Source organism: Balaenoptera acutorostrata, chromosome 12 (genome assembly GCF_949987535.1).
Source record: "Balaenoptera acutorostrata chromosome 12, mBalAcu1.1, whole genome shotgun sequence".
Lineage (NCBI taxonomy): Eukaryota > Metazoa > Chordata > Mammalia > Artiodactyla > Balaenopteridae > Balaenoptera > Balaenoptera acutorostrata.
This window is the reverse complement of record NC_080075.1, coordinates 40,862,826-40,882,734: the sequence shown is the minus strand read 5'-3', so window position 1 is coordinate 40,882,734 and position 19,909 is coordinate 40,862,826. Positions and strand designations below refer to the sequence as shown.

At 43.3% G+C, this 19,909-nt stretch overlaps 1 long non-coding RNA gene across 1 annotated transcript in view; it reads left to right on the top strand.

Annotated features, from left to right (window-relative positions):
• The first annotated feature begins 514 nt into the window (after nucleotides 1-514).
• The window catches only part of LOC103013396 (uncharacterized), a 31,176-nt gene continuing 11,781 nt past the window's right edge, over nucleotides 515-19,909 (top strand). Inside the window, exon 1 of the long non-coding RNA XR_451695.2 lies at nucleotides 515-587. This is a non-coding gene — a long non-coding RNA (uncharacterized LOC103013396). The remainder of the gene's footprint in view (nucleotides 588-19,909) is intronic.

Below are 19,909 nucleotides of genomic sequence, written 5' to 3'. Positions count from 1 at the left end.
AGCCTTGGCATCACCTGGAGCCTGTTTGAAGGGCGAAATCTCAGGCCCCGCCCCAGACCTACTGAGTCAGAATCTCTTGGTCTGGGGCCTGAGAATTTGCCTTTCTAACACATTCTCTAGGTGATTTTAAAAGCCCACTGAAGTTTGAGGATCACTGGTGTGGACTGCCAGAGGTCTTCACAGACCTGGCTCCACAGACCCCCTCCCAGGTACTGATGCAGGAGGCCTAAGGGCTGGGCCTCACCAGAGCGGCTCCACTGGTATAGGCACCGATGGGGTTTGGAGGAATCAGATGTTCCGCTTCTACCTGTTAGAGTTTAGAAACTGCTTGTTATGGTCTGAATGTTTGTGTCTCCCCAAATTTGTATGTTGAAATCCTAACCCCCCCAACGTGATGGTATTAAGAGGTGGGGCTTTGGGGAGGTGCTTAAATCTTGAGGGTGGAGCCCTCGTGAGTTAGATTAGTGGTTACAAGAGGCTCCGGAGAGCTCCCTGCCCTCTTCACCTGGAGAAGCTGCAGTGAGAGGTCTGTGACCCTCACCCGCCCATGCCGGCACTATGATCTTGGACTTCCAGCCTCCAGAACTGTGAGATATAAATTGCTATTGTTCTTAAGCAGCCCAGCGTGTGCTATTTTGTTATAGCAGCCTGAATGGACTAAGATACTGCTGGGCTAGGAGCAGGGCCGCCAGTGTGAAAGGAAAATGCAGGGCGCCTTGTTCAAAAAGCAGGAGGAGAGCCTTTTTCTTTGGTCTGGGGTCTCCCTCATGTCTTGTTGTTTTAAAATTTGCTATTTAATGTTACGCCCTCTCAGGCAGGGGATACTTGCGGGGTGAGTACAGACCCTCACAGGCTTCTGGGGTTCTGCCCTAATCCCCACCCTTCCTGAGCTTGTGCCCAGGCCCCTGCTGAGGGCGCTGCAGCTGACAGGGAGACCTCTGAGCTCCGGCTGGAGCAGAAGTGATTGCAGCTGGAGGAAAGCAGTGCAGCCAGCAGCCACTGGGTACTTAAGGGTGATTAATGAATGCGTTTGGAAATTTCCTCCTGCTTCAGCCTCAGCCGGCACCTGAACTGTGGTCGATGCAGCAGTACATTTCTGTATAATCTCTTTTGACAGCTGGGAGGAGGGCAAACCCACAAGACTAACCCAGTTACAGCAAAAGAGAAATCTGGCTGCTCCCTGCTGACAAGGGGAACACAAGGGCGTCTCAGTTCAGAGATATAATGCTTCAGGACCGGCGAGCTGCCAACACAGAAAGTACTTGCCTGTCCAGCTCTCTGGCATATTTTTACTTCGTGACAAATGGTGGCTGTCACTGCTCGGCTGTGTCAAGTAGGGTGACGTGGAGGGAGCCAAGGGGATTGGGCTCCTCGTACCCCCATAGCCAGGCCTGCGATGTGTCAGCCCAGGAGGAGATGTACGGTGATAAGACGCCTGATCAGGGACTCGGAAAAGCTGGGGTCTCTTCTGATTCTCTGTCTCACGGGGTGGCCTTGGGTAGACATTCAGCCTGCCTGGCCTCAGTGTTCCCATCTGTAACATAAAGGTATTCAATGAGATTATCTCCCAGCTCCACCTCTCCCATATTTATACATTTCATATGATTCATATGATTAAGGATTAAGAGATATTTCAGCCTGTGCAGTTGGTTTTACAGGAGGAGCGTTAAGAACGTAGGGCAGAGTGGGATATAAACCGGAGGGTGAGTTGGTTACATCACAAAAATGTCATTAAAGAATTTGATGCTTGTTTGTAGGCCATGGGGGACCACTGAAGGCATCTCAAGAGGAAAGGGTTATGTTCAGAGCTGAACCCTAGAAAGATGAAGTAGGATGCCAAGTTTCAGAAGAACTGAGGACAAAAGAAGCCAGTTAAGGGGCTACGCACACACATCTTTGCCCTTACAGGACGGCACCACTGCCTTCCTAAGGATGGTCCTAATTTACATGCCCACCAGCAGACAGTTCTTGTTTCCTCATAATCTCACTATTACTTGACATTATCAGACATCTGCATTTTTGCCAACCAAACGTGTGTGAATTGGCATTTCACTGCAATTTTAACTTGCATTTCCCTGGTTAGTAGTGTGGTTGAACATCTCTCTGTATATTTATTGGATGTTCCCTCTTCTGTGAGTTTGCTGTTCAGTCTTTTGTCTATTTTTTCTTATGCTTTTCTGTGAGTTTGCTGTTCAGTCTTTTGTCTATTTTTTCTTATGTTGTTAAAAAAAAACAAAACCCATAGATTCTGGTTACTAATCTTTTGTCAGTTACATGCAGTGCACATGTATTTTCCCAGCTTGTAGTTGGTCTTTTTTTTTTTTTTTTTAAATATTTTATTTATTTATTTATTTATGGCTGTGTTGGGCCTTCGTTTCTGTGCGAGGGCTTTCTCCAGTTGCGGCAAGTGGAGACCACTCTTCATCGCGGTGCGCGGGCCTCTCGCTTTCGCGGCCTCTCTTGTTGCGGAGCACAGGCTCCAGACGCGCAGGCTCAGTAATTGTGGCTCACGGGCTCAGTCGCTCCGCGGCATGTGGGATCTTCCCAGACCAGGGCTCGAACCCGTGTCCCCTGCATTGGCAGGCAGATTCTCAACCACTGCGCCACCAGGGAAGCCCTGTAGTTGGTCTTTTAACTTTGTTAATGGTGACTTTAGAAAAGCAATCAGATAATCGTTAACATAGTTGAATTTATCAACATTTTAACTTATGGTTTGTTCTTTGATATCTCTTTAAGAAATTCTTCTTGCTCTCAAATCATAAAGCTATGTTTGATTTCTCCTATGTTGTCTAAAAGTTTTCATGTTTTCTTTTTCATCTTTAGGCCTTTGCACACTGAATTTATTTTTGGGTATGGTATAGGATAAGGAAGGATCAGATTGGCTCCGATTTTATCTTTTTCACACGGATACCCAATTGTCCCAGCACCACATATTGAGTGGTTCAAGGCTCGGCTCTGGTGCCCAGGGCCCAGGAGAGGGTGAGATAAGTGAGGTGCCCACTCTCAGGGGCGTGAGGGTCTGCAGCAGAGAGTGAGCGCTTCCTTCAGTTTTGTGCCCTGGGTGCCTTGCTTGCCTCATCCTATTTGGGCCCTGAGCTCGCTGTCCCCTTCCCTTCAGGGGACCCAGACTGTGGCAGGAAGGCTTGTCCTGATAAACGACACACATGGACTTTGGGTCTCCTGCCCAGGAATGTTGGTTCCTGAGACAGAAGAATCTTTGTGAAGAAGGAGGAAAAGGAGCCCTGGAATCTCCTGTCAGCCCCGGCTTGGGCTAGGGAAGGAGGGATGCCTGGGACTGGGTCGGGGGAGAAGGGCAGACTGGGACTGGTGTCCCTGAAGTGCTATTTTCTGGGGGCAAGTGGCTGGTGCCTAGGGGGCCTTTCCCCTCCACGAGGCCTTGAGCAAACCCTGCAGGGTCTGGTACTTGTGGGTTCTGCCCCTGCCTTCTCCACAGAGTGTGGGAGGTCTTGAGGGCAGCCCAGAAGTTTAAGCTACTGCATAGACTTGGAACAGATAACAGAGTATAGAAAGATTATTTTTCTTTTAATTCTCTTTCAATCCTTCTAATTGTATCTGGGAGAAAGTCTCCCTTTGGTCTGACTTGTCTAATACTTGCTAATCCCTTCTTTTAACTCCTAGAGATTGGACCTCAGTCTTTGCAGCCTTGGGAGCTATGGTATCTGACTAGATAGTTAATCACATTGTTTTGTTTTCACTGTATTTATTTTAGGGGAGTTGCCTTCTATTCTGGCAAGTGATGGCAGTTTGCTGTTAGTGATGCTAATAGGAAGTTTCCTTTTTGATCAAAGAAGTTCACTTTATGCATGTAAAATCACATTTATGTGTGCATTTGGATAAAGAGAGGTATGTTGATGGTGGTGATCTCATGGTTTTTTGCCTTCCTTATTTTTTTTGTGTTGTTTGCATTTTTTTTTTTTTTACAGTGAGCATACGTTATTTACATAATCAGAAAATAACTATTTTTGTTAAGGAGAAAGGATGTATGTTTACATAAAGTATGTTTAAAGGAACACATTAAGTATAGAATAACACAAGGACTATGGCTTTGGTGACATAGTTGACAGCCAGGGGCAGGGCTCCCTCTGGGAGACTGAGGAAGGGGGAAGAGCAGGCTGAACCCAGGCAAAGGGCAAGGACAGCTTTCCTGTCGTGGGAAATTCAGGCACCTACGGCCCAGAGGTTGGGCTTTGTCCCTTCAGCATTGTTCAGAGGATTCTGTTTTAGAGTCTCAGTTACAAGTTTTGAATCACGTGGATCCTTTGGCGAGATGTGGCCAAGTTTCTGTGGTGTGTTAGATCTTTGCCTTGCCTGCATTTACATGCCCCAGGTTGGGGTGCACAAAGGGAACCTGGCTGGGGTCTAGATATCTCTTATTTGAGAGTGCTGTTCTTTCAGAGGTCTGTTGTGCCAGAGCTGACAAGTGACAGCTTTCTCCCTGCTGGGCTGTTCCCCGTCTGCAGGTGACCGCTGTCTGGCTCTCTTCCCAAAGAGTCCTGGCAGCTGGTACCAGTCCACGGTGCCGGCCCTTCCCCGGGGTGGGGGGCATAAATTAACAGGAGCCCCTGGGGCAAAGGATTCCTGATGCGTAGCCCTCTGAATCCTCAGTTCACTGCCCTTAGGAAAAGGCTTTTTCCAGATCACACCCCGAGTTACTGTTTAATCTTTAATGGGGTCAACAGAGTCCAGACACAACACAGAGCAGATAATTAATCCCAGATCTTTCTTGAGGATTTATCTGGCTTCAAGGTCTGATTCCTGGGCCTCTGATTATGGGATAGACCATGTGGCCACTAATCAATAAGCACTGTAGTCAGTGGGACAAGACAGTCACAGGCCCTGCCCTCCTGGAGGTGGCAGTCTGATGGAGAAGGCAGACAAATGATGGCAGGTGTGAAGAGGGTTTGCAGGAGAGGGGGTGGGCTGCCGTGGAACTCAGCAGTCATTTGAGAAGGGGATGGTTAGACTGAGACATATAGACAGAGCTTGCCAGGTGAGGAGATGTGGGAAGGGGCGATCCAGGAAGAGGGAACAGTGTATGCAGAAATCTGGACCCTGCTGTGTTCAGCTGGGAGATGCCCTTTAGGTGGCTAAAGAAGAGAGACCAGGGTGGGGAGATGGGCAGGGCCCAGATCCTATAGGATCTCTTTGGACAGGAGTGGGGGACAGGGCGACTTTGTGCCCCAGGGACATTTAACACGGTTGTCACAACTTGCTTGTCACAAGTGTGTGTGGCGGGGCCCGGGGTGGGGGAGCCACTGGCATCTAGTGGGTGGAGGCCCGGATGCTGCTAAACAAACCACAGTGTCCAGGGCGCCCAGCCCGGCAACAAAGAATGGCCCCGCCCAAAATGTCAGTAGTGCTGAGGTTGAGAAACCTTTGTGTGGGACCCCACTTTAAGGGCTTAGTTCCTTATTCTAAAGCCGAGGGGAAGCCATGATGGGGTTTCGCACAGGAAAAGGACATGATCAAGTTTATGTTTTAAGGTGATCACTCGGGCTGCTCCTAGGAAGGTAGTTCTGGACCCATTCATTCTCCAGCTTGGGAATTTCCAGCCTCTGTGATTCCCTGCCTTGGGGGCTTCCCTTTAATTGCTTTGTGGCTGTCTGGGTCTCTACTAGGGCAAGGAAACCGATTCAGATGTTTAGACACTGAGCAGGCCAGGGGCTTTCCGCTGGGCACAATAGGCCCTGCACTAGAGCCTATAAAATGTTTAAGGCCCGTGTGGCGGACAGAAAATGTCCCCAGAGATGTTTGTGTTCTAATTCCCAAACCTGTGAATATGTCACTGTACATGGCAAAAGGGATTTTGCAGATGTGATCAAGTTAAGGCACTTGTAATGGGAGGATTAACCTGGATTTTCTGAGTGGACCAGTGTAATACAAGGGTCCTAAAAAGGGAGCAAGAGAGTCAGATTCAGACATGTGGTAACAGAGACAGAGTCCAGAAAGAGATCTGAAGAGGCTATGCTGCTGGCCTTGAAGGTGGAGGAAGGGGCCAGAGCAGTAAAATAATGAATGTGTGTGCCACTAAATTTCTACTGATTTGTTAAAACTGCAACAGGAAACTAACACAGCCTGGAAAAAGTTTTAATTAATTCTGAAATAAAAAAGGAAAACTGCACTATAGGAATTAAGAAATGTCATTTATTTAAAACTTTGTTTTATAATATTTAATATATACAAAAAGGTACAAAGATGAATTCAACACACAGCCAGATATACTTACCTGACTCAAGAAATCAAGCAGTTCTCATACACCTGAAGCCCCTTGCAGACCCACCCCGGATCTCATTTCCCTCTCTTCCTTCCAGAGGTAATCAATATCCTAAATTTGGTATTTATTATTCCCATACATTTTTTAAAAATTTATTTATTTATTTACTTTTGGCTGTGTTGGGTCTTCGTTGCTGTGCGGGGGCTTTCTCTAGTTGCGGCGAGCGGGGGCCACTCTTTGTTGCGGTGCACGGGCTTCTCATTGCTGTGGCTTCTCTTGTTGCAGAGCACGGGCTATAGGCGCAAGGGCTTCAGTAGTTGTGGCTCATGGGCTCTAGAGCGCAGGCTCAGTAGTTGTGGCGCACGGGCTTAGTGGCTCCGTGGTATGTGGGATCCTTCCGGACCAGGGATCGAACCCGTGTCCCCTGCATTGGCAGGCAGATTCCCAACCACTGCGCCACCAGGGAAGCCCCAGACTTTCTTTAGTTGCGGTGAGCGGGGGCTACTCTTCATTGTGGTGCGCAGGCTTCTCATTGCGGTGGCTTCTCTTGTTGTGGAGCACGGGCTCTAGGGCATGTGGGCTTCGGTAGTTGTGGTGTGTGGGCTCAGTAGTTATGGCTTGAGGACTCTAGAGTGCAGGCTCAGTAGTTGTGGCGCACAGGCTTAGTTGCTCCGTGGCATGTGGGATCTTCCCAGACCAGGGCTCGAACCCTTGTCTCCTGCATTGGCAGGCAGATTCTGAACCACAGCGCCACCAGCGAAGCCCTGTAAACATTTTTGTGCCTGCCTTTTGGTGCGCCTCTGCAAGGGTTTCTCTAGAGTTGATTCCTAGGAGTGAAACCCCAGGGATCTTAGATAAACGGATTTTCCAGAGAGTTCCAAATGCTCTTCAAAAAGGCCAGGCCAATCTATACTCAACTGGCAATGCATAGACTTGGTAGTGATGGTAGTATTGGTAGACTGTAAAATTTTTGCTGATATGATGGGTATAAAACGATATTTTATTTCTGGTTTTAACATTTATTTTCTAGATTCTTATGGAATTGAGTATCTTTTCCTATGTTTATAGATCGTCCCTGTTTCTTCCTCTGTGAATTGCCTGTTCATCTTTTTGCCCATTTTTCTATAGAGCTTTTTAGTATTAATTAGTACGTAGAAATTCTTTATTATTATTTTGGATACTAAATCCTCTGCAGCAACATATGTTGTAAATATCTCCTCCCACTTTGTGGTTTGCTTTTCATGAAGACATTCTGTCTATTGAGGCAGGGATATCATCTTACTCCAAGGCAGCATTTGAGCAGAAATTAAGTTCCACAGTCCCCTCAGGATCCTGGTCTATTACTTAGTTTCAAGGCTCAGCTGGTGCAGATCGTTAAGGGGTGCTCCATAAAATGATTTTCAAAGGTGAAGAGAATCTTCCGGACATGCTCTGAATTATTAACATAATTCATTATGAAATGATGCACACATATTTATTAAAACCAGAGGTTACGAACTCAACGCCTGCAGGGGGCCAGGTGGGTGACATAAAAGATTAAAGTAGGCTGGGTAGGATGTGTAGCCCTCTCAGAGGCACTTATTTGAGGCTGCCCTAAGCGGTTTAATCCTCCCAACCCTATGAAGTAGATTCCAGAATTACGCTCATCTTACAGATAAGGAAATCTTAGGCTTGGAGAAGTTAAGCAGCTTGCCCAAAGTCACATAACTGGAAAGTAAAAGAACCAAGATTCAAAATAACCCTAGGGGGCTTCCCTGGTGGCGCAGTGGTTGAGAATCTGCCTGCCAATGCAGGGGACACAGGTTCGAGCCCTGGTCTGGGAAGATCCCACATGCCGCGGAGCAATTAGGCCCGTGAGCCACAACTACTGAGCCTGCGTGTCTGGAGCCTGCGCTCCACAACAAGAGAGGCCGCGATAATGAGAGGCCCGCGCACTGCGATGAAGAGTGGCCCCCGCTCGCCGCAACTAGAGAAAGCCCTCGCACAGAAACGAAGACCCAACACAGCCAAAAATAAATAAATAAATAAATAAAATTTAAAAAAAAACAAAAACAAAAAACTAAAGCCACATTGAAGGGGGCAGGTGAAATTAATTGTAATGGTATATTAAAAAAAAAAAAAAAGAACCCTAGGGCCGTCTGCCTTTAGGGCCCATATTCTTAACTGTGATGCTAAAATGATGCTCAGGGTATAAGAAATAGTTCACGTTTCTCTTAACTCTATGATAAGAAACATGGCAGTGCAGGTGAGATTATAAGTGGCAAATGGTGTTGGGAAACATTAGGGCACAGTGAGGACTGTAGCAAGCTGGAGAGAAAATGCCTGTTACGTGGGTCCTCGATTCCAGCTTCCTGATGTCAGCAGGGAATGCAGATCAAGTGTTGCCAGATTTTTTTTTTCCCCAAGAAAACCTAGAAATCTAGATTTTTATGGGAATGGCAACTAAGTTTTAAGTACTGGCTATCAAATTCAATACTTTTACAGTATTGCTCAGAACAAATAAAACATTTTTGGGGCTGCCACTCTAAGACCTTTGATTTAGCCCAGAATAAATTATTTGTTTACAGCCTGAACTACCTTTGAGAGTAACCACTTTCATAAGAATCATGAAATAATATTTCCTTCTACTTGCACTAAAATAACCTCTTTGAAATAACAAGTATCTCCCTGTATCATAATGCTTAGGAATTTGGAGTCCCCAGTACAATCTCACAGACTTCAGTCATATCTCATATTCATCATCTTCTTTCCAGACAGAAGTTACAACTGATGAAATAGTCCTAGAACCTGGGACTGATGGTCCTGGTATTGACTAGCTTTTTACTGAAACTTATGAAAATGTTTGTTTTCTTCCTCCCAGGTCAAAGCAAGTGTCTTGATGTCAGTAATTTACTGGAAAATACTGCAGCATAGATGGTGTAATGCTGGGTACTCACTAGTTAGATTAAGCGTCAATTCTAGGAGCAGTCTACACCCCAGGGCATCAGCTAGCATTGTATCAGAAAGAAATTAATATAAATTAATTTATATTTTGATCCACAGCAGACACTGCTGATCAGCACAATGAATATCCTAAACGGACTTTATGTGATGGAATTAGTGGCTTGGTAATTAGCATGAGGAATGATAGAAAAGGGCTCTCACTGACAAAGTTAAAGGTAGTCAAGTATGTGAATAGGCTAAAATATTGTAAAGGCACTCCTCGTGTTTGTTTGGACAGAGTATCAGAGCCTAGCAAGACCTTTAGCATGAACCTGTGAGGATGGTTCCAGACACTTGATCCTGAGCCACTCCTGTCTCCAGACGTAGCTTTGGGAGGGTTCTGGTTGTCTGATGCTGTTACCACAAGGATAATGAAATCCTGCCTCTGAAATGTTGTTGGTTATGCCTCCAGTGGACTGTTCATGCCAGGTAGTGGTTGGATCCCTTAAAAGGACAAGAGCTGGGACTGCATGGAACCTATGGAGCCAGTTGCATGAAGTGTTCTGTGCCTAATTGCTCGTTAATATTTGTTTAAAAAATGTCTATATACGTGGATGGACCTAGAGACTGTCATACAGAGTGAAGTAAGTCAGAAAGAGGAAAACAAATATCGTCTATCAACGCATATATGTGGAATCTAGAAAAATGTTACAGCTGAACCAGTTTGCAGGGCAGAAATAGAGACACAGATGTGGAGAACAAACATATGGACACCAAGGGGGGAAAGTGGGGGTGGGTGGTGGTGGTGGGATGAATTGGGAGATTGGGATTGACATATATGCACTAATATGTACAAAATAGATAACTAATTTTAACAAAATGTCTATATAGGGGGGACTTCCCTGGCGGTCCAGTGGTTAAGACTCCATGCTTCCACTGCAGGGTGTGTGGGTTCGATCCCTGGTCGGGGAAATAAGATCCCGCATGCTACATGGCGTGGCCAAAAAAAAAAATGTCTATATAGGGGGAACATTTTGGTCTGAGATTTACTTTCATTATAACTTAATAGCCAGGTGGTGAGTGAGCAGCTGACTCTCACCCACTTCAAACTGTTTGGACTACTTATAGACGAAAATGATCTTAGGCCGGTTCCCAACCACAAGAAAATGGAGAAGCCAGACCATAGCCACGAGAGGTGGTAACTACAGGCCTCAGGAGTCTGCACGCCATCGTCCTCGCTTCCCGGGCCCTCCACACTGCAGATGGGCCTTTGAGACTAGACTCGAGACCCCTCTCTTCTCTTTCCTCCTCCAGCCTTGGAGGTTGCTTGTGAGGTCTGAAAATGTGCACGTGCCCAGTAGAATCAGGCAGCTCCTGTAAGTCTGGCCCCTCCCACAATAAGAAACACACAGAAAAGCTGGGCTGCAGAGAACCAGCCCAGTGGAATGCTCGCCAGCAAACATTTTAATCTAAATTCTGAATTAGTCAAAGAAGTAGTTTTTCAGTGTGTGTATTTTTGGAAAGTATCCTCCACACTGTGCTAGATTACAGAAACTTACAGACATGTTCCTTGCCCTTAAAAGATTAACAGGATATCTTTCTGTTTCAATAAATAGATTGATAAATATAATAAAGCTCTCCTTCAGAGATTACCATAGCACAAACCAGTTCTTCCCTCGGAGAAACCCCTGTGGTTTTCCTTTTTCTTTAAGTCCATTCCTTTCTTTGTGAGATCTTGACTTCATAAATCTTTCTCTTGTCCCCTTTATTTTTGCCTGCTATGGTCCCTAAAAAGCTTTCTGTGGTCCCCCTTCAAACTTCAGCATCCATTGCTCCTTAAAGTTTTACTCATTCGCTGGCATGAATCTTTTTTTTTTAAATCATTTAAAAATATATTTATTTATTGATTTTGGCTGCGTTGGGTCTCAATTGTGGCATGCGACCTTCTTATTTGTGACATGTAAACTCTTAGTTGTGGCATGCAGCATCTAGAACTTAGGCCCCCTGCATTGGGACTGCAGAGTCTTATCCACTGGACCACCAGGGAAGTCCCTCTGGCCTGAATATTAACCTTCAAAATTACACTCAAAGCAGGGACTCTCCCCTGTTCTCAACAGAGATGAGTGTCAATGGATTTCCAAAGCATTCCTCTGCTTCACGTACCGATATCTTTTCTCCCTAACTTCATTTTAGACCTATCAAGGACAGGGTCTAATTTTAGCTTCTTTTGTATCTCCCTGCCTTATAGCACCTGCCCTACAAATAAATTCTCAGAAGACAATCACTTCTTACCCCATCTGGAAGACTGATAATCCATAAGTGTACAGTTCTATGTAATGGAAATGGAAAGCTCTAGATTTGAGTGGGGGGCACCATTATTATAACTAACATTTTTTAACATCTATTAATCTAGCATTTCACTTCATCGTCATAGAACAATCCTATGAAGTAGGTACTATTATTATCCCCAGTAACCAATGAAAAAATTGCAACACCATAAAGTTTAGTAATTTGTCCAAGGTCATGGGGGAGCCCTAACTGAGGGGAGTCCCAAGCACTGCAAAATGATCTGGTAGAAGAAGGGGAAGGGTTGTACGGGGGGGCGCGGATTTGCTTCTCAGCAAGACTATCAAGTAAGGCCTCTTAGCTATTTTGGTAGTTCAAACATATATTCACAAATTCTTTGATACTTCTCCCTTCAAGAAGTGAAACCAAATTACCTCCCCTTGAGTGTGGGCTGGCTTGCTTATAGGATAGCATGTGGCAGGAGTGACAATGTTTGACTCCTGAGACTAGGTTATAAAAGGCACTGTGGCTTCCTCCTTGCTTTCTATCCTGGTCACTCACTCTGGGCGAAGCCAACTGCCATGTTGTGAGGATACTCACTCAAGCAGCCCAGTGGAGAGGTCCATGTAGCAAGGAATGAGGCCTCCTGCCAACAGCCAACAAGGAGCTGAGGCCTTCTGCCAACAGCCACATGAGCAAAACATCTTGGAAGCAGATTCTCCAGCCCTAGTCGAGCCTTCAGATGATAGCAACCCCAGCTGACTTCTTGACTGCAATGTCACAAGAGACCCTGAGCCAAGTCACTTGGCTAAACCACTGCTCAATTCCTTACCCATTCAACCTGTGAGATAATAAATGTCAGCTGTATTAACACTGCTAAGTTTTGGGGTAATTTGTTATATACCAATAGATAACCAATGCAACTAAGTTAACCTCTAAGTAAGCAGTTCTTAACCTTTGGTGAGGTATCAGGAACCCCTTTGAGAATCTCATAAGAGCTATGAACCCTCTTAGAAAAATGCACAGACACAAAAACATGTAGCTCACAGTTTCTCGAGGATTGTATATTCTGATAAAGCCCATTCATGGATCTCAGGTTAAAAATGCCTTCTCTAAAACTAGAATAGTCCAAGTATAAATTGTTTCCCACAGAATCCTTTTCCTGTGGATGACTAATTTAAAGCATTTTTAAAAAATTCTTTCCCTCAGTTTATTTTTCCTTGAGATAGAAGAATCAGTTAAAGAAGAACTCTCCCCGCCCCTCACCTCTACCCCTCGCCCCCACCCGATTCCCCCAGGCTCTTTCCACCCAGCACATTTCAAAGAGCAAAGGGGTCAAACTCACTTTTCTCATGGTTCTATTTTTGTGATTCAATTCTTTTGGAAGAGAGAGGGTAACTCGTGGGATTTCCAGAAAAGTCAAACAGTAATTACTAGAAATACAGGAAGGAAGTATGTTCTTGAAAGATTAAAGCTCCAGAGTTCAGAGCTAAATGAGTTGGCCTGGTTTGTATTCTCGGGAAACATTGGCGCTTTGGGGGAAATCCTACTGAGCTCACTTTTCATCCACTTGAGGCCCCCAGACCATGTTTTCACATATACCCATCTCCAGGCTGACATCACTGGTGCAAAGGAGAAGCAGAGTTATTCCTCTCCATTTTCTACTTGGGAAGATAAAGATGTCAAAAGGAACACAGACACAGGAGGAAGAGCAATGAAACTTCCTCTCTGAGGTCAGTACCTCCTGAATCCCTGGAGGCCATGATTTCTGATCAAACAGTAACTGCGGCTCTGAGTTACTTCTGCTTTAGGGACCCAGAATGGTTTTCAGTTCTATTCATGGGCACGTTTCTCTGGGCTGCAGAAATGTATGTAATGCGATGCAGGAAATGTAACCCAGGAAGAGAGAGAGAGAGCTTTGGGGGCACCATGGTGTGTTAATTTGGGGCAAGTTAAGACATCCTATAGGGGTTGGATACATGCGACTGGAATTTTGGAGAGGTCTGGGTTGGGAGATTTTTGGTAGTTAAAACACGAGGATAAAAGAGCCTGCTCGCGGAGAATGGAACCCTGAAAGCTTATGGGTAGAGGAGGAAGAGAAGCCCATTGAAGTGTGGGAGGAATGGTTGGGAAGCTGGTGAGAAGAACCAAGAGAGAGAAGGATGTGAGAGAAATCAATGGCCAAGGGAGTTTAAAGATGGAGAGAAAGTAGTTTCAAATGTGAGAGGATGGATTAGGGAAGTGACAGTTGAAGCACGTCAATTGTATTTAGCATGAGTAAGGTTCACTGATGGTCTTGGAAAGAGCATATATCAGTGGCATAGAGGAGACAGAAGCCAATTCGAGCAGGCTGATGAGTGACTGAGCTGAGGAAGTGGCTCACATGAATATGGCTAAACAGAGTCACCCAAGATTTGAAACCAGACGAGGCAGACTTCTTTCAACACTATCGTGGGCAGGAGTGTAAGAGGCAGCTGGAAGGCTGTGGCGAAAGGACCATATTCACTTTGCTGTTTGTTCATAACCTACTTTCGCTGAATGAATAAAATCATGTCTTTAATAAACTGAGGGAGCTCTCTAGAGATATAAACTTTGGTATGGAGAAGATGCAGCTAAGTGAGCAAAAGCCATCTGCCCAAATTAGAACTATCAGAAGAAAAAAGTCTTGCCAGGCACAGTGACACACAAGAAGCTGATCAGGAATCAAAGAACTAAAGGGTAAAATGTGGTGAGGGAGCTGCAAGTAATCCAAAGGTCAGGGAGGGAGATAAGGTGGTCTCTGCTGCCTTGTCTAAATGCAATAAGCTCTGAGACACTCGGCCTCTCTGAATAATCAGCACCGGTCTTAGATGATCTAGAGAGCAAAGAAGAGATGAACAAATTGCAACAGACAATCCTAAGACTTAGATTCAGAACACAGAGAACATGGGACTTGTAGTATTATTTTATTTCAAATACATTGATTTTCTGTGTGTTTTAACAAATATCAATAATGTTATAATCTTTCTGGTTTTAAAAATTGAGTACAGACAACATTTTCTAAGAAGTTTCCCCAGACCGCTGGTAGGGGCTGCCCTCAGACTCTTGCTGTGTTTCTCTGTGTTCCCTGAAGGCCTATCCCTCCCTCTATGACTGTGTTACTATGACAACCTGTCCAGTGGTTCTGTCCCTTGGAGACACCGGTTGCATGTGATCCCCAGCCCTTTGGCAGAGCCCAGTCTGCAGGTCCTCCGGGCCACACTCTTGGCCTGTGTTCAGGTTTAGGTAACACTCCTAGGGCCTCAGGCCCCACAGGACTCGCTGGCCTAGGTCAGGACCCTGTTCCTACTGCAGACTGCCCTGCCGCTGCTCCCAAGCTTGTTCCTGCACCCACTGCTGCCCCTGAGCTGGTGTCTCCTGTTGGGACACCAGCTGTGTTATGCAGGCTAGAAAGATCGAATGTGAGGGCCAGCACCAACTTGCAGGAAGTAAGGCTGGAAGCCCACAACTTTTTTGTGATGTGCTCAACCTCACAAAACCTCAGCTGACTGCCTGCTGTATCCACAGAAAGCTCCACCACCTCCATTAAAATACAAGAAGAGAAGTAATCAAAGAAAATTTTCCTGTCGAACATTTGGTGACAACCAGGTATAAGGAGAGGAGCAATAAAATATGAAAATGATGACGACTGTTATGCTCCCAGATGCCCTTCCTGTTGAAAAAGTCCAGCTTGGAGGATGGAGTGGGGAACTTGGTCACACAGCTGTGAGCGCAGGACAGTCCCAGGGGCAGCTCTCTTGCTTGGGGGTCCAGAAGAACAGAGCCAGCCTCCGGGTTGATTTCTGGGAGCGTTGGCTTCTTTGATGTCACAATAAAGCAAATGTTGGACTTTGTCAAAAATTAGAAGGCAGGCCTGACTCACTTTGCTGAACTTAAAGCTATGTGGCTTCTTTGGGGACTGAGTCTGACTGTGGAAAGTCCTTAATGCCTGTAGTGGCATTTGCCATTGAGGAGTTTTCTGCCACAGTGGCTGCGAAAACAGACCCCCCAGTTGGGAAAGGGCCTCCTAACAACCCGGTCACCTTGTAACGGCTGTCACAGGACCCTGAGATCCTATATCCTGCCTTCTGGACCCACCACCTCCTGGGACCTGAAGTGGAGCCCCACCCCTAATGCCTACCAAGAAAGTTTTTTGGAAAATAATGTGAAACAATGATTTTATTGTTTTTGTTTAAAATAACATATTTATTATAAAAATTCAAGTAATGTAGAAAAGTACAGTAAAAAAAGTAAAAAAAACCAACTCACTATGAATCCTACTGCCCAGAGACAACCATTCCCAACATTTATAAAGCATCATTAGAGACTCTATTGGTATGTGAATAAATAGATAGAATGACTGAAAAACTTTTATAAAAATAGGATTATACTCTGCATACCATTTTAGATGAAAAAAAATTAATATTGTTTTACTTGAATATAATGTTAGAAGAATTGAAGCAAAACTTAGAAATGACTAAATTGGTTGTTTCTTCACCACAAGTTCTTAAAAGAGTCTTTTAGAATTAAAAAAAAGCATGAAAAACATTAGAAGATTGAATTTGCTATGCTTTAAAAAAAAAGACAATTTTCAATTTTAAGTAATATCTATTGATCTTCTGCTGTGAATGATGAGGAATTACCCACTCTTACATTTTATCCCATGCCCAACTCTTGTCTCTTGACTTTTATTATATTCCATTGTTACTGTTTATCTCACTTCATTTTGTTCTCTGACTGTACTTCTTGCTGTTGTTTAGTTTTAGCTCTGTATTTAATGAACTCAGTGCTCACCCCTTCATGTTACCTCAGTGTTACAAGTTCAATTGTATTCTCCCCAAAAAAGGTATATTGGAGTCCTAATTCCCAAGTACCTCAGCATGGCCTTATTTGAAAATAGTGTTTACAAGGGTGATCAAGTTAAAATGACGTTATTAGAGTGGGCCCTAATCCAGTATGACTGGTGTTCTTATAAAAGGGGAAATTTGGACACAGATATGCACAGAGGGAAGACCATATAAAGAGACATAGGGAGACCACCATGTGAAGATTGGAGTTATGCTGCCACAAACCAAAGAACATCTGGGGCTACAAAAGCTGGAAGAGGCAAGGAAGGATCCTTCCTTAGCTCCTTCAGAGGGAGCATGGACTTGCCCTCACCTTGATTTCAGAATTCTAGACTCCAGAACTGTGAGATAATATTTTTCTAAGCCATCCAATTTGTGGTGCTTTGTTATGGCAGCCCTAGGAAACTAATGCACCTAGGTTCTCTATTCTAGAATTTATTTTGACTCCTTCCTTGGTTGGATAGATTTCATTCAAAAGTTGTTTTTTGATAAGGCTCCTGGATGCTTTATTCCCTAAGGTTTTGCATGCCTGAGAATGTTTGTCTTTATACTTGAAGGATAACTTGGCATGTACACAACCCTTGAATTTACTTTCCTTCAGACCTTTTTAGATGTTGGTCCTCTGTCTTTTGGCATTGGGAAGAAGCCTGAAGAAACTTGATTTTTCTCTCTTTATATGGTTTATTAACTATCTGACTATCCATGTGAGATTCTCTTTATCCTTGATGTTTTGTAACTTCGGTAGGATATATTCTGACGTTGAAGAGTCTATATCAATTTTTCTTGGAATGTATATGCCCTTTGTGATTTGTAGGTTCAGGTCATCTTTGTTTTAAGAAAGTTCTCTTCAATTTTATTTTTGAAAATAATTTATATTTAATTCCTTGTATTCTCCTTCTTCAGAAACACATATGCTCCTTCAGAAATGCCAAGGATCCCATTGGTCTTCTATAACAATGGCAGTTTTCTCTAGAAACATTAACAAATCTTGGTTTCGTTGTTGCTGTTCATTTTGTGTGATTTCCCAGATTCTTTCCACTATAGTTCAAACTACAGTCAGTTATTTGTATCCTTTTTTCTTTTGCATCTAATGTAGATTCCATCTTTATCAAGGTTTACTCTTCCATTTTTTTCCTGAATATACTAGCTTGCATGTTATCTTTTTCTTTCATTTTTAAAATCACTTCTTTGAATTCTTATGTCTTTTCTTTAGGGTCTTTTTCTAGAAAGATAGTGTTATCTGAAATTTCTTTGAGAATATAGAAAATTTATCTGAACATCTTTTCTGTTTCCTTGGGTAATTCTTCTTGTGATATTTATTTTTTAAGCAGCTTTTGTGTATATTCCCTTTCTCTACAATTTCTATGTGTAAATCCCATTATGGTTTCTTTTTGATTATTACTTGTCATTGAATGAGGTCTACTACTGGCTGAATAATAGTATGACAAGTAGAGAAGTTGGTGGGGGAATTAAAGTCCTTCAACTTTAACAGGTCTTATTGTCTCACACACCCTTTCAGTTATTTCCTTTTCTTTGGGGACCATCTCCTCTTAGCTTTTAGTGTTCTGGAAAGCCATGTGACTTAGACTCATAAGCTTCCTGTGGTGCAATCCAGTGGTCCCTGCCTCACTTGCACCATCCCCTTGCATCACCCCATGCACTGTTGTCACATGTCTCTCTCTCTGGAGGCAAGGTCAGCAAGGTGATTCCTGCAGCCCTACCTCCCCTGCCACTCTGCAGAATGAATCCCACTCTCTACAGGACATTCCCCAGTCTCTGGAGGCAGCCTGTGCTACCACATCTCAAAGATGGAATAAAAATGTCATCAGCCAACCTTCCACCATGGACCTTTGGAAAGATATGGGTCCTACCGTGGGTCCAAGGAGGCACCTGGCATCTCTCTTCCCTATTGTGGTTCTGATCCCACGGTAATCAGCAGGTTTACTCATGGTTTTTCATTGACAGGTTTGGTCCTTCCTTGTCTCATTGAAAACAGAGGCCTCCTCCCTCTATTTTTCATTTCTTTTGCTTTGTTCATTTGGCTTCATAAGAGGAGAGTGGAATAAATATTTTACAGGAAGCTTCTGGTCTTGAAATGCTAATTGATAATAGAATCTATTTATAGCTTGGGAAGATTTATCTGTATTATATTTATATCTGAATATACTATAAATTGTAAATAGGAACATGATCTATTTTTCCATTTGTTTATATTCTTCTGCTATCTTAGTTTTAAAAGTGTCCTTGTTTATGTCATGAATAGCACTCCTTAGATTCTCTTTGTTTGCTTTCAAAATGAAGATATCTTCATGACTTTTTATTACAAAAATAGCACATGCTCATTGTAAAATATTAAACAATACTAAAAAGAAAAATCACAGTGAAAATCACCTAAAATCCCACCATCTATACATAACTACTATAAAATTTGTGTAATCATCTTTTGAGACATTTTCTAAGTGTACATAGATGTTTCTGTAATTTGACAAAATGAGGTCATAAATGCTGTTTTGTAAAGTTTTAAGATTATAAAAGTTCTGTGTTAATACATTATCAATGGAAGAAAGTCAAAGGAAGCAGAAAGACCCTCCTTACTCTCTCCATCCTCTTCCCCTCTCTTGGGAAAAGCACTTGTCTCAGACTTCAGGCCTCTCTCTGTTATTCACTTACATACATTTATAAACACATGAAACATACATGATTTTTGAAAACATGAATTAGATCATACTGAATATGACTGAAATTCTAAATTCGGTATTTTCTCTTTGTTATTATTGTGAATAGGATCTCATTTTTAATTAATATTTCTAATCAGTTCAAAGGAATTAAGCTGTGTTTTGAATATACACTGCATCTTATATTTATCCACTTTACTCAACTGTTTTATTAATTCATATAAAGCTTCCGCATGGCTACAGTGGCCAGACGATCATTTTAGGTGGCTGGGGTGAAGGTGGGACTCATAGGGCTTCCTGTTTTGCTACTATTTTTAATAACAATGTCTGCTTTGCATTAAAGATAAAACCAGCTCTGTTTTAAATAGCTCCGTATTATCTTATTGTAATATATTTCTATTCCTGTTTTTTAAAATGAAAAGTGTCTATTGAATTTTATCAAGTGCTGTTTCAGCATCTGTTGAAATCATCACATTTTCATTATTTAATCCAGTGAATTGGATGATATTTTATTGTTATTATTAATAATAGTTGCCTTTGTGTCAAACCCTTCAGTCATTCTTGGGATAAAGCCTCTTTGGCCATAAATAAATATTAATGAAATTTATGTATATTTTAATGTGAGATTTGTGGGTGGCTTTGATCTATAGGTGAAGATTCCCTAGACCGTGCTTCTTACTCTTTTTATCACTATTGTCCCCCTAATAAGAATTTTTTTCCTTAGTTGTCCCCCATGTAATTTTAATTCCACAGATACACTATCTGTGTTTGTACTGTTTGTATATCTGCACTTCCTACATAAAAAAGAGTAAGATTCTTTAGCCCCTTCAAGAACCAAATTGCTCCATTGGAATGCATGGAGCTGTCACCCCATTGTGAATACATGGCCTATTGTATTCTTTGTTTGTACATTACCTTTATTAGAT